Source organism: Zootoca vivipara, chromosome 4, assembly GCF_963506605.1.
Source record: "Zootoca vivipara chromosome 4, rZooViv1.1, whole genome shotgun sequence".
NCBI classification, from domain to species: Eukaryota; Metazoa; Chordata; class Lepidosauria; order Squamata; family Lacertidae; genus Zootoca; species Zootoca vivipara.
In genome coordinates, this window is record NC_083279.1 from 7,460,860 (window position 1) to 7,472,667 (window position 11,808).

An 11,808-nucleotide genomic window follows, 5' to 3' on the forward strand; every position below is an offset into this window, starting at 1 on the left:
ACACCAGGTATTTAAAAAAAATTGATTGAAATACAGCTTAAAAACAGGATTAAAATACAACTTAAAATGCAGCCTCATTTCAGTGGAAGCTCAGATGAAAACTGTTTGTGGGGAGAAAACGTCAAATCTTCACCAAGGCCAACTATCCAGACTGGTCCTACGTGGGCCAGAAAAAGCCAGGGAAGTCCCCAAATAGGGGTTCCATCACAGAAGGAAAAAGGAAAGAGGGTGAGGGACAGAAGTGAAATGTGTCTTTTACACAACTCACATCAGCCAGCATAATAGACAGTCATTCTCATATATATATGAGAAACCATGCATGCATGAAAACTAGCTTCTGTGTGCATATTTGCATTTGTATTTGCATATAGAGGTGTTGCTTGCACAGATCCCCAGCCCAATCCAAGGACATGCAATCTCACTGATCCCCCACTGAGAGGCATCAGAAGGCTGGACCCCCCACTCACCCACACAGCTATATACTCAAAGGCCCCCGAAGGTGCACTCTCCTGTTGTCTCCCGAAACAGATGGATGCCAACAGACTCATGCATGTTTTTTATAGGGAGCTTTTAATTCTACAGTCTTCAAAGTATAAAGCCTATAGCTTATGTTTATAAATCATCTTTATATTTCTACAATATTGAACTTTAAGTTTTCTCACTGCATACCAACCTTCTTTCATAATGCTCTTAATGTAATATGAATTGGTTGTGGATGGTGTGAGAGTGAAGAGTAGGGGTGGCTGGCTCAAACGGCAAAAGGGTCAGTGACCCCCCCACCCCCAAAAGCTGTTGGGAAAGTGTTCATGCAACAGAAGCCTGACAGGTGGTGACACTTCTCCTGTTCCTTACAGTATCCCGCCTGTATGAGTCAGCTTCTGGGATGGGTTGGGCCTCAGGCACATGACACTCACGAATGACATTGGTCATGACCACTGGGGCGTACAGTCAGTCCCGGTTAACACACAGCATAATTAAAACACGTCGTTATTCAGAATAAAGCAGATACTAATTATAGTGCATATTTTTTTCTCTCTTTAGATAAATGGATCACTGTAGACAATGTAGTATTAACTTTAAGGAACTGGGAACCTCACTGGTGATTTTATAAAAGTGTATTTATTTTCCCTTCTGAAGAGTTGTATTCATTGCTAAATAAAATTTGACTTGGAGCTGAATAAACCATATGTCTGAGCTTGCTTGAAAATGAGAAAGTAACAGGTTTTCCTGACAACCAGATGAATTCTGTTTGGAGAGTTCTCCAAGGGAGATGTATTGTATGAAACTGGATTTCTGTCTGAACCGTCTGTCATGGTATATTCTCGGGAATCAGCCTGCCTGAACATTATGTCAGTTTTATAATGAGTTAGCAGATGAATAGCTCCATCCTAAAAATATTTCTGCTAGTGTTGAGTCCTGTTATTCTGTCTACATTAATAATAATAATAATTAGTAGCAGTAGTAGTAGTTTTGGGACTGAAATCATTTTAAAACAGTTCAGTGAACTTCTGCCATATCTAAAAAAACAAGCGTGAATTATGTGACCACTTTTCAAACTTCCTTGGGAAGACTACTCCAAAATAAGCTCCACTGAGATCGGTGAGGCTTGTAAATGCATAAAGCAGGGGTCGCCAACCTTATTGGGCCATAGGTATATTTGGAAATTGGAGTAATTGTTGTGGGGTTTATACACACACCACAATGGCTACAAGTGAATGCTCCTTTCAAGCTATATATATAAACAGAAGGAAACTAGCAGTGGAAATGGAAATGTTTATTGTACTTGGCATTTTAAAAAGGTTGCCTGAACTGCTTGTTACGACTCAACTTTGTGAATGGCAAAGTAACTGAAACAGTTTTTTGGAGGCCTTCTAAAGCCAACAGCCCTATTAGTAAACCACTGTGCAATACTTTGGTTTCTAGACTGTCTTATCTGGCTATAAATGCTTCTGGAAGTGACAGCAACAAACTGTAATACCCGGCAAGCTGAGACCCCTGTGAGGGCCTATGACAGCATGAATTAGGACTCCACGTGAAGCACTTGCCCTTTTGATGTCAGCAACAAAACTCCCACTGACATATACTATCATCCTAAGCTCCAGCTACGTTACACTGGCTTTGTCAGTTGTGTATTTATCCACAATTTTTGACACTCAGCGAGTCACGATAATCAAAGCAACCATCAGAAAACTGCGTGGTTAAGAATATATCTTTTCTGAGATCAAGGTAAATCAATTGACTTTTCCTCCTCCAAGGTTTTTAGCTACATACACAAGAACCTTCCACAGTTACTGACCTGAGAATAACAAATGTTGACTTAAAAGTTGACATTGATGTTTGTATGCTACTCTACAACCCATCAAGCCTTCTTCACTTAATACCATTTTGCCAAAAGTCTAAATGCATTTCTTTGTCTGAAATACGTAACCAAACTCTGATTATGTGCACCAGAAAGACAAATTTTATTGCGTGCCCAGGCGCAGTCCTCCACCACCACCCCCCCGGCAGGACCCAGACCTCAGACCAAGGAAAATGCTCTGGGGTTGACTGTGCTGCTGGTGCCAGTGAAGGCCCCTTTTATTCTTTAGGAGTGGACTGGAGTGAAGACTGCTTATTCCCGGTCCACTCCTCTTCCCCCACCCCAGACCGCTGTGGATAGGCCAATTTGAAAAGGAGCTTTTGACGGGAACCTAAAACAAGCTCGGTGGTGAACAAGGGGTGGGCGGAGCAACGGTCAGTGGAGCAACATGGCTGCTGGAGGACAGCGGGGCCCCATGCCGGGCCACAAACCTCACCCACCGCCAGACCTAGTGAGTGTATATTGTTGTCTCTCAATCATCATCAAATTTACCTGTTTTCCAAAAAGCTTGCATCAAATCAGATATGATTATAGCATTTTTAGCAAACTCTCTTTCTCCTAGTTAAAACCCATTTATTAACACAAAAATGAAGGCCTAAAAAAAGGCAAGCAGTGTGTGTGTGTGTGTGACTGACTCTCAAAGTTTGTAAATGTTGGCTAATAACATAAAACAGGTATTGTTGCCAGCTAAATCTCATTTGTTCTGTTAATTCACTAGGTGGCCTCATCATGATCCATTTCCATTGGGGTTTAGGCCATGTTTTGTAATGGGAACTGTATTAGTACTGTAACTTGTATGATGACCTCTGTCAGGATAGAAAAAGGGAAAACGTGTTGCTATTAATTCTGCTTAATCTCATGGCAGCTTTTTCGATCATGGTATTTTTTCTGGAGAAGCTGTCCAAGCTCCAAGTGGTTGGCACTACACTGCAATGGTTCAAGTTTTACTTGGATGGTTGTTTTCATAGGGTTGTGCTTTGGATAATGTTGTTCAGACCTATGGAGTCTTCAGTGTGGGGCTCTGCAGGGTCCCCCCCCCCACTGCTCATAGTAAAGTGGCAGAAACAGTCCACCACCTCTCAATGACCACACTCTTCTCTACCAGGATGCACAGAGGATGAGGGGAGAGGATGCAGCAGCTTGCTTGCTTGGCCTTGCAAGAGATTTTCCTAAGATGGAGGAGATACTGCGCAGGGCAATAAAGCCCACATCCCAAACCGTTTTCAGATCTACTTCAGATCATGACAACATATCAGTGTTCTGTTACAGGATTCAATTTCAGAACTAAATGGACAGAGTGCGAACAATAAGGAAAAAAAAAGATATTATTGTAGAGATTAATAATATCATGAAGATATTACTGCAGAGGAATCTGTGACCCATTCACATGCTGACATCAAATAGTTTACGTGGAGGTCCATGGGGTCACGAAGAGTCGGACACAACTAAACGACTAAACAACAACAACAACCTTGCAAAAGGTTCCTCTTTTCCTTTACCTTTCAACTATGAAACACTTTATCCCAGTTTCCTAACTCCAGAAATTATATTTTCTGGGTGGAAAAAAATAGGGGAGGAGTCTGCAGGGTTTTTCACACATGTGAAGTACAGTATATGTAAAGCCACCTCCGGATATATATATATATATATATATATATATATATATATATATATATATATCGCACATTTCTTAGGTAATTAGATCTAATTATATAATCCTCTAGCTAGTATTTTAATCCAGTCTCTTATGTTTATGAAGTCTTCTTTATTGATTTTTTTCCTTGTTTTAACTAAAGGGAATAGCAAACTGAAAAGGATGTAAGAGCATTATAATAACAAATATATGCCAACACCCTAGGGATTTCTTCAAATCTTTTTCTTGTAAATAGATTTGAAAGAAAAAGATGTGCTATTTTAATTTCAAGAGGGAAAGGCAAATCACTTTTTTTTCCCCAATGAAGACAGAGAAATCTTACCCATGGTAAACACTTTCTAGCAGGCTGTGTGGCCCAGTGGTGTCTGCTTGAGACTGGCACAGGATCTCCAGTATCTCATGTAGAGGTTTTTCCTACTCCCATAACCAGCATGTAACAACAACTGATAAATTTCTTATTTCTAGATAGCATCACACACCTTTCATCTAAGTCTTTCATTCACGATCAAGGACTGACTGCTAAATGCTGAGACAGGCTTTGGCCGTGGATTATAGCCGAGTGGTTAGGGGTTTGCTAGGAAAGGCAACACAGATTATTTCCCTATGGGGAAGGACAAGATCCTAGAAAGGGTCTAGAAGTGTTTTACTGGCTCAGTAATACAAATCAACATTCTAGTAGAAATCAGTTTACTGTAATTAGAAACAAGTTTAAAGTGGAAGTTTTAGGTGCATTCTTAATTATTTCTGATTGAAACTACATTAGGTTTTAACCCCCATCTTGTGTGTTTAAATAAAATTCCAGTTTTACACCCAACATGCCTCGTATTCCAGCAGCCTGTGCAAGCTGCCCAAGGGAGACCAGCAGCAATGGTCATGGAAAGGCCATGGGATGTCCCCCACCCACTTTCATCATGGTAGAAGCATCTTTATGTCTACACATCTGAAAACTTATCCAAAAGATATTATGCATTAATTGCACGATTCAGGATCCAGCCCTGCTGCTTAATAAGGTTTCAAACCATATGAAACAACCACTCGTGTTTTAAAACCCTAATTAAACATATGGCTTCCTTCTCCCTTTCCCTCGCCATGATCCAACTGCACTGCAGAGAGCAGGACTGAACTCTCCATCTAGCAGTTAGTGACTGTAAAGTTTCCTGCAGAGAATGTGCTGGTGAGTCAGGGCAGGACTGAATGCTTTGTTCACCAGCTGGTGGGCAGAGGCTGCCTTCCCCTCCTTCTCACCCCCCACCCGCCCCAAACACCAAACTTTTAAAAAATAGCTCAGGCTGATCCAGCGATGTCTCAAGCCAAGCCTCAGAAACTGCCTCAATTCAGTGTATCTGAAGAAGTGTGCATGCACACGAAAGCTCATACCAAAATTAAAAACTTAGTTGGTCTTTAAGGTGCTGCTGGAAGGAATTTTTTTTATTTTGTTTTGACTACGTCAGACCAACACGGCTACCTACCTGCCTCAATTCAGTTCAAGATTCAAGTTTCAGCCAGATGAGGTGCAAAGCCTGAATAAGTAACACCTTGGTACTTTAACCTTTCTCAAAGCTTACAAATGAAGCAATATTTTGAGTGCCCTTTGACCCTATACCATGACACCAGTTTGTTGTTAACTGAAATATTAACAATTTTAATGTTTTCTTCTGTCTGCATAGGAAATCTTCAAAACGTTTGTATCAGAAGGGGTGAATTAAACTTTTATTCTCAAATTTAAAATTTCATATGGTTCAAGTTTATTAAATTTTAATGTGACTGTGGAGATTCTGAAATGCTCACTTTAATAGAGAGTAGCTATATATCTCCCAGAATAATAATAAAAAGCCCTTTCACACAAGTCTGACTTACAGGCACCATCTCATTCCTTCCTTTCAAACTACTTTTCATAAATACATAAAAAAGTCAAAAACAAATAGACGTAATCCAGTAGTTCATATCTCTACAAACTTTATCAAAAACCTGACTTCAAAAAATGAAACATGGCCTGTGTTTAAAATCTTCAACAGAAATAGTCTTCACAGGTACTTAATTTGGGATTGTTTTTATATATCAATAATCCATGTTCCTACAAGCAGGGAATTCCAGACAGCTTTAAAGCTCATGCACACACTGTTTTCTTCACCTTCCAAGACTATCTCATATTTCTTCAATCTTGAGTTGGTTCTGGGAATATGGATTTACAATTAAATGTCAGTTGTGTATACTCTTCTACTAAGACTTAGAGTGCTTTTCACTTCCTAGTGTGAGAAAGACTAAGACAGGATGTGCCTCAAACTCAGTGGAAAGTTCCAGGGTGCCATGTCAGCTAAGTTAGAATAGAGGGTGCCACGTCAGCTAAAGTTAGAGTAGAGATAAGGAAGTATAGCCCCTGCTTCCTAATAAGGTTAAACTTTAAAATAGCGAGCGTAGATTGGTTAATGTATAGAAATGTGTCTTACTCAGGTAGATTGTAAGCCAAGCCTCTAAAGGAGGGGCGGCAGCAGTAGGGATGGATATAAGCTTATGCCTGTACATTGCTCTTGGCTCTTCGCCACTCAGGTCGTGGAGCCCGCCTTTGCAAACGCGTTACAATAAAGAGGAAGTGGTTAGACTTACTTCGGTGTCTCCTTGTCTGATTGCAAGTCCACGTAAGTGACTTCTCACACTAGCATTCCAATTTGGATATGCTACCATTTTCAAAAATATTAGAGAATGAATAATGAAAGCAACATGAGGAAGCAGTCGCAAAACTTTTGTAACATTCCAAAAATTTTAATGTTTGGGTTCCCGGGCATAATGTGAGGGAAAGCACATTGGCAGGCGCCACCTCTACCACCCAGAAGGGAAAGACATCAATAGGCTGTCTTCTCAGGGTGGCACAGCTTATTTCAACTTTGAAAGTCTCTCCTAAACCTACAGTAGTTTCCCTGTCTGCTCAGTAGCATATGTCTTTTATTGCAGGGGGAGGGAGTCCTAAGCTTTTTGTGTCCGGCCCATTACCCAGGCTCAAACCACAGAGGTGAGGATATCCTTTGATACCATTTGTGAATTAATGATACTTTTGGAGTGCCTTTGTAATTGGTAGCTGACAATCCCTCATCCTAAACGAAGGTGTAGGAAAATGCCACTTTTGAACAATATGGAAAACTACAGTGAACAAGAACTATAAGACACTCAAGTTTTCAGTTCTCTGCACTTCACTAAACATCCTAGCAGGCATTCTGCCATTGTCTATGTGCAGTGTACTCTTAACTAATGATGTAGGTTTGGGAGGTCCAATTGTTAGGTTCTCACATCTGTGGTGGATAGGAGGTAAAGCAAACTCACCAATCCAGTCTCTTTGTCTAGGCCAGGCACCCCCAACCTTTGGCCCTCCAGATGTTTTGGACTACAATTCCCATAATCCCTGACCACTGGTCCTGTTAGCTAGGGATCATGGGAGTTGTAGGCCAAAACATCTGGAGGGCCGAAGGTTGGGGATGCCTGGTCTAGGCAATAGTTGTGAATCAGAATAGTTAAGCACCACAATTATTATAACCAATAAGTTGCTCTGTGATGGGGCAAGTGGGTGGGCTGGTAGACAGAAGGACAATAGAAGAGTATCCAATTGTGAGAGAACTGGGCAGAACTCTGGAGGTAGATGCATGCTTGATTTGTGCTGGAATCCAAGGCTGTTACTAAGGGAGAAGATGCGTTGGGGTGTTAATACTGTGAGCCCCTCCATCAAAGACTCATGTTGTATATATCTGAAATAAAACAATGTAACAGTCTCTGATTACCTTCTTTCCAAGGAAACCCTGGAATCTCTCTGCTTAGACAGTGGGAGGTGTGTAACACTATGCATACTGCATACCAAATAGCATCACTTTTTAATATTTGCTTAACTAAAAAGAAACTCAAGGCAAACAAAGAAGAGCTTCTTATATTCCCTTGCAACTTTCTTCTCCCCCATTACAGTTTCATTTTGTAAACAAAACAGGGCCTAAAGAATTCAGTGCTTAATTTCTTTAAAAAATAAACCTAATAATGCAGAAGTCCCAACAAAGGCAAAATTGTTTAGCTCTTAATGGGCTGAATTACTCATCCCTAAATGGCTTGGTTCCTACACATCATATGGTCTGATCCTATGCATGTTTATTGAAGTAAGTCTATTGTCTTCTGTGGGCTTACTCAGTGGCGGAGCTTCATGCTCTGGCATGGGGGGCAGGGCGCGCCTCCCGGAGGGGCATGACACGCGTTCCAGGGTGGGGTGGGCGCCCGTGATGGCGCCCCTTGGAGCCCGCCGCTCGGGGCGGCCCGCCCCCACCGCCCCTATCTTCCTACGCCCCTCCCAAGTGTACACAGAACTGCAAATTCGGAAGCTCCTGTAGCAGATATTGGAAGCTGAGGTAGCAGAATGGTTAAGGGTATGAGAAATGAGTTCCAGACTCAGATCTCAACTCAAGCTATAAATTTTCCAGGTGAACTTATGCAAGCCACTGATATGTTGACCTGGATGTTATGTTTAACTTTGTCCTCAATATGATCTATCTCCATGTCACAATTCTTTTTGCCCTGTTGTAATGGCTCACTGTGTGGGCTGTCCTAGCCACATGGATACTTTCCCAGTATCCAGCATTGACAAAAGCACTTTTCATATGATCAGGAAGATTGGCATTGCAACTGTTGGAGAAATTGCATCAGGGTAAGGAGAGTTGCCACAGGGACAAGTTTTTTTTTGGTTTTGGTTTTAATTACATACTTCTTTAGGGGTAAAAGCAAATTGTCTGAGCAGTTTACTGCAATATTAAAGCAAAACACCAACAAATTCATAGAGTTAAGGGGGGACGCAATCAGCAATAGAAAAAAATTACATAAAGGCCAGATTAAACTAACAAACTAAACCTAACACAATTTAAAAGTCCTACACTATGAAAATGGTCCACCTGGCACTACTGAAAAGAAAACAGAGTCAGCATCACTCAAGGATCCCTGAGGTGCATGTTCAAAACACACAACACAGAAGATATTCTCAGAATCTTCACCTAACTCATTTTAGCCAGAAAAGAGACTGGAGGGAGGTAGCATATAGATCTTTCGTGGTCTGACAGGGATAGGGAGCTGAAATCACTCCATTGTCATGGTCAGACCAATTTCTGGTGAAGTTTGGATTTGCTGTGGGAAACCAGTTTAAAATGCCCATCCATGGAGACTTATGGAACCCCCTGGATTCCTGCTTTTCCATTGGAGAGAATTGTCAATCCTGCTGAGCCTGTGGAGCTGCTGAATGGAGAGATGAAATGGGCTATTTATTGGCATAAACACTAATGAGAGTCCTCTCTGCTATGGAACTTGTTTTGATCCCCGATATACCAGGGATTTCCAAGTGAAGAAACAGGAAGGGCAAAGGCTAGAGCACAACTGGTGGAAATATTGCATTGAACCCCACCAAATGCTGATTAGAGTGCATAACCTTGTCTACTATGCGGTGGTGAAGGTGCCAAAGAAGAACTGTCTCTGTCACTTGAGGCACAGGTAGTCTCAGTGGATGTAGTAACGATCTTCAGTCCAGAAACCTGTTCATTTTCTTATCTGAACAAAGCCATTGTTGGGCTTAGCATGTCAGTGCTTAATATCTAACTTTACAAGGCTTTTTTATATAGTATTATTATAGTATCTGGGAGACAGTCTGCACATTACCTTGAAAACACATCTCTATGGTAATAGCATGTTTATCTGCAGCAGCTGTCCAGCAGGACCATCACCATGGCATGGGGAATCTCTTTAGTGTATCATATGTAACAGTCTTAAAAATTCACCTTCTTTGCTCTTCTTCTGACATGTGTAGTCTGGGGATGAAGTAGAGTCCGATATAGTTCTCTGAACTCTCTTCCTGATATATCCCAACTGCATGATTTAGGGCAGAAGTAGATTAACATCCATTTTAAAAGGTCTGGTTCCCCCCCCCCTTTTACAAAGCAAAAACATTTATCAGGATCTGTTTAAAAAATTGAAAACATAGCTAACCTATGTTAAGTGCACAGTCATTCCTACATAAGCTTAGAACTCTTTCCATGAATCCGAGTGATACCTGGCACTGGTTGTTTCACTGGAAATTGGCCAGAGTCAGTAGACTGCAATCTACCTTCTGACCACCCATGATTAAAGCATACAACCATATTATTTTAGTTTTATACCATTTAACTATAGCTGCCAAGTACCCCGTTTTTCCCGGGAAACCCCCGTATTTTCTTACCATTTCCTGCTGGTCTCCCGAATAGATTTATATCCCATAAATCCTCCGGAAAGCAGCTCCTGCTGACGGCCATGTTTCTGGTGCCGCTCTGCCCATGTATGGGCACCAGAAATTGGGCAGCGCCAGCATCAGAAGTCGCTTCTACGCATGTCCGGAAGTGCGTAGAAGCGACTTCTGGTGCCACTCCGCCCATTTCCAAAATGGCTGTGGTGCTAGAAGTCGCTTCTACGCATGTCTGGAAGTGCTTAGAAGTGATTTCTGGCGGGGCAGACATTTTGGAAATGGGCAGAGCGGCACTGGAAGTCGCTTCTACACATGTCCGAAAGTCGCGTAGAAGCAACTTCCGGTGCCACACCGCTGCTGGTCCTGGATTTTTCAGTCCAGAACTTGGCAGCTATGCATTTAACTGCAACACTCAAACTTATAGATAAGTAAGTTTAATGTTTTGTTTGAGACAGCATTTGTTTCACCAGTACATGATCCTTTAAATGGAGATGAAGCATTCACAGGCATCCCCCAGCTCCTCTTTACTCCCAGAGGAGAGCAAAACATCTTGAGGTTTAAAAAAGGAAAGGAAAAGGAAACTTCAATATAATAACTTTAAAATGAATCCCATTGAAAAGGTAGAAAAATAAGTGTAAAGACATCAAGGTGTTTTGGGAAATGGTTTATAGAGAACTAAAGAAGATCTTGAAATACTCATTCAAAAAAGTCTGGAAATTTTTCTTTTAGGAATGATGGGAGATGATATCCGAGCCAAAGACAGGTGCCTAATGAGTTATGCCACAGCAACAGCCAGACTACTCGTTGCAAAAGATTGGAAGTCTCAAAGAATACCAAATAAAGAAGATTGGCAACTCAAATTATTAATGTATTACAATATGGCAACAAAATATGAAGAAGTTAAAGGAATTAAGGAATATAAAAGATGGGAAAATTGGAAATTGTTTACCGAGTATATTAAATGCCAGGTGGAGAAAATCAATCTTTTTTCAGCCTTTTAAAAGCTCAAACAAATGAGATATAAAAGAAAACTAAATTAAAATAGTAATCTGCAGAGAACTGAAAGGAAAATATAGTGTAGTATAGAGATGGTTGAGATGTATAGGGGAAGGGGGAAGGGGGAGGGGGAGGGCGTACAAGGCATGGACCACAGGATTTATATTTTGCTTAAATATATGTTTATATGTTATTATTTGTTTTTGCATTTATATGTTATTATTTCTGTAATTTTTCTGAAAATTAATAAAGCTTGATTTTTTAAAAAAGGTAGAAAAATAATGGCAGTGCTGTGGAAGAGGCGTAGTGTAAGACACAATATTGCTATTTTAACCCAGTTATAAGATTTTCAATAGACTTGCTCTTTCACATATCAGCCTTCTATAACTTAATTTCCAATGGCACTAAATCCTATTAAGTATGTATCAACACAAAAAGTGCAGCAAGGTTGAAATATGTTCATAGACAGCCATAATAAATTCATTCAAAAATAATTATCTACTTGATAAACAGGTCACCACCCACTGTTTATTTACCCATCTAAGGTTGTCTGGTGTATAAATCCTTGGTAAC

General features: G+C 40.8%; 1 protein-coding gene across 1 annotated transcript in view; it reads right to left on the reverse strand.

Moving 5' to 3' along the window:
- Positions 1-11,808, reverse strand: part of KLHL1 (kelch like family member 1) — a 141,427-nt gene that overhangs the window by 117,154 nt on the left and 12,465 nt on the right. The gene's annotated exons all lie outside the window — the stretch shown is intronic.